The sequence below is a fragment of the Herpailurus yagouaroundi genome, unplaced genomic scaffold (genome assembly GCF_014898765.1).
Source record: "Herpailurus yagouaroundi ecotype Mexico unplaced genomic scaffold, PumYag 166, whole genome shotgun sequence".
NCBI lineage: Eukaryota > Metazoa > Chordata > Mammalia > Carnivora > Felidae > Herpailurus > Herpailurus yagouaroundi.
In genome coordinates, this window is record NW_024412407.1 from 35,643,597 (window position 1) to 35,647,188 (window position 3,592).

The window sequence follows — 3,592 nt, forward strand, 5'->3', positions numbered from 1 at the left end:
GCCTGGGTGTGTATGTGTGTGAGTGGGGGAAGGGCAGAGAGATAGAGAGGAGAGAGAATCTTAAGTTTCTGACAAGCACAGAGCCTGATGAGGGACTTAATCCCGTGAACTGTGAGATCATGACCCAAGCTGAAACTGACTGAGCCACCCAGGCACCCTTATAAAGCCTTTAAATTTAGCTGATAGATCTTATTTTTTTTAATTAAAGTATGGTTGACATAAAACATTATATTAGTTTCAAATGTACAGCATAGTGATTCGATAATTACATATACGTTATGAAATGCTCACTGTGATAAGTGTTGTTACCATCTGTCAACATAAAAAGTTATTACAGTATTATTGATTATATTCCTTATGCTGGACTTTTCATGCGTGTGACTTATTCATAACCGTAAGTTTATAACTCTTAATCCGAGTCACCTATTTTGCTTATCCCCCCTTCCCTAAAACCACTCTCACTTTTGACCCAGTTGCAGATTGAGGGTTGTCATGACTACCTGTAGGTTCAGTAATTCACTAGGACTTCCAGAATTCACTGAAAGTTGTTATATGCTGGTTATGGTTTATTTCAGTACAAGTAAAAATCAGCCAGGGAAAGAGGTGCACAGGACAGGGTCCAGGAGAGTTCCAAGTGCAGACCTTCAGTTGTCTTCTCCCAGTAGTGTTAGGTGTGTGGACAGCACTTACTTCTCCCAGCAATGTGTGCCAACATGTGGAGTGATGCCAAATAGGGAAGTCAGATGAGACTTGGTGTGTGTTTTATTAGGGTTTGGTCATGTAGACATGATGCCTTCCTGCTTTGCTGACTATAGTCTCTAGCCCCCCCCAAGAGGTTGGGCTTACACTGAGTGGTCCAAAGCCCCTACACATTGTTAGCCTAGATTATCTGAGGTGGCTTATGGCCTCAGATCAACAAAAAGGCACTCTTAGTAAAGACAGTTCAAGGGTTTAGAGATTACCTTACACTGGCTGAGGGCAAAGGCCAGCCCTATGTAAGGAAAAGGTTAATCATCTACTGCAGTTATGTATTTAGAAGTGTATTGGTTAATTTCCAAATTTTTAGGATTTTGTAGATATCTTTCCTTATATATTCTACTCTAATTTTCTTGTGGCCAGAGAACATACCATGTATGATTTCAATTCTTTGTTGCATAGCCCATATTCTTGTGAATATTCTGTATGTACTTGAGAATACTGTTTATTCTGCTATTCTGGAATGTTTTCTTTTCCAGTACATTGGAATAATTTTTGTCTTAAGATTAGAATTATTTGGTCTTTGAAAATTTTAGAGAATTTACCAGTAGATGTATGGGCTATGTTCTCCCTCCCTTTTTCTCCCACCTGGGAAACATGAATTTACTCTCTTGATTTTATTAATAGTTGTAGCTTATTCAGGTTTCTATAAACTTGTCTTGATGTAGTTTTGTAAACTCATGTTGTTCCTATACTTTTGGAAAATCTGTGGTACTTTTTTTATTTTATTTTTTTACTTTAGGGATTTCTTCTCCCTTTATTTTTCTTATACTTTTTTTGGATTAGCTCTTTACTTCTCATCCTTTTAGCTTTTATAATTTAAACATCCTTAGTACTATTTTTACCTGTACCTCAAAGTTTCATTATTTGCATCTAATATTTAGTAATAATGTAATAATCTAATAACGGAAATTTACAATTTCCATTGAGGTTTCTTTGAACTGTGTTTTTTTAGAAATGTGATTCTTAATTTCGAAACAGATATGGATTTTTCCTAGTTAATATTTCTAGGTTAATTAATTACAATTACTGTGTGGCATATATGGTAGTCCTGTACTTAAGGTTTGCATTATGGTCCAGTGTGTGGTTATATCTAGAAAATATTGGGGCGCCTGGGTCGCTCCGTCATTTGAGCATCTGACTCTTGGTTTTGGCTCAGGTCATGATCTCACAGTTCTTGGGATCAAGCCTGTGTAGGGTTCTGCACTGACAGTGGGGAGCCAGTTCAGATTTCTCTATCCCTCTCTCTATGCCCCTCCCCCAAGCACACGTGCTCCCATTCTCTGTCTGTCCTCCTCTCTCAAATAAGTAAACTTAAAAAAAATTCCATGTGGGCATGACTCTTGGTCTTGAGGTTGTGAGTTTGAGCTCTATGTTGGGCATAGAGCTTACTTTAAAAATTTTTTAAAAAATCTTTAAAAAAAATAAAAATATTCTATGTGTGCTTAAGAAGATTGTATATTCTGTGTTTTTTGAATGCAGTGTTCTAGATGTGTCCATTCAATCAAATTTGTTCTGTTGAAATCTTCTGATTCCTGATTTTTAAGTCTCTGATTTATTGCTGAGAGAAGTGTGTTAAAAATATTTCGCTTGGTGATTAATTTGACAGTTTCTTTCTATAGATATGCCTATTTTGCTTTATGTGCATTGAGGCAGTGTTTTGAAATAGAGGTAAGATAAAGACTTTTCTTCCTAATGTACTTATACCATTATTTATTGACTTAGTTGCTGCTAATGCGTTTGGCCCCAGAGTTTTGTTAGGTATTGCTTGCCATATCCACTTTTCTCTGGTAAGTTTTTGCCTCATTTATATAGTGTTCCATCTTTTTACTTTTTGTGTGTTTATATTTTCTAGGTGTTTCTTTTTTAAGTAGCATATAGTTGCAGTTTTTGGGTTGATTTTAAATCCATTGTTAAAGTTTGTCTTCTACTGAAGCTTTTTTAAAAAATTTTTTAAAAAATGCTTTTATTTATTTTTGAGAGAGACAGAACACAAGTGTGGGGTCGGGGACAGAGAGGGAGACCACAGAATCCGAAGCAGGCTCCAGGCTTTGGGCTGTCAGCACAGAGCCTGATGTGGGACTCGAATTCATGAGCCGTGAGACCATGGCCTGAGCTGAAGTCTGACTGAGCCACCCAGGCACCCATCTACTGAAGCTTTTTAAAGTCCTTTTACAACTTGTGCTTATTGTGGTTGCTCATGTATTTGGATTCATATCTGACATTTTATTGAGTTTTCTATTTGTTCTGCCCATTTCTTTTCTCTTCTTTCTTGTCTTTCATATCGATTATATTTTGTCATTCAGTTTTTTCCATCTGCAAATTTGCAGTCTTTTGAGAATTTTAAAAATTTTATTTTTTTGAGAATTCTTAAAATTCTAGGATTTTTTTTGACATGTATACTTATGAAATCCTTAGTATACTTTATCTCTGCTTATTATCCTTTTGTCTTATATATGTCATTATCATGAGTTTAAGTTCTCCTGCATTGTTTCCAGCCCACAAGACATTATTTTTAAAATTGAGGCAAAAAGAATAACATAATAATTATGGTATGCCTACTATATATACAAGCTAATCAATAGAATATTACCAGTACAGATTGCTGTCTATACTGGTTGCCTCCTTGCTTGCACCATACATCATACTTAATTCTTTAATTGTTTTTGGCGTTGTGAAGTAGTGTGAGACTCTAAAGAGAACCCCCCTCTCCACCATGAGTTTTTAAAATTTTTTTTTTTCTCAACGTTTTTATTTATTTTTGGGACAGAGAGAGACAGAGCATGAACGGGGGAGGGGCAGAGAGAGAGGGAGACACAGAATCGGAAACAGGCTC

At 36.1% G+C, this 3,592-nt stretch overlaps 1 protein-coding gene across 5 annotated transcripts in view; it reads left to right on the plus strand.

Annotated features, from left to right (window-relative positions):
- Positions 1-3,592, plus strand: part of LRP6 (LDL receptor related protein 6) — a 190,224-nt gene that overhangs the window by 49,074 nt on the left and 137,558 nt on the right. The gene's annotated exons all lie outside the window — the stretch shown is intronic.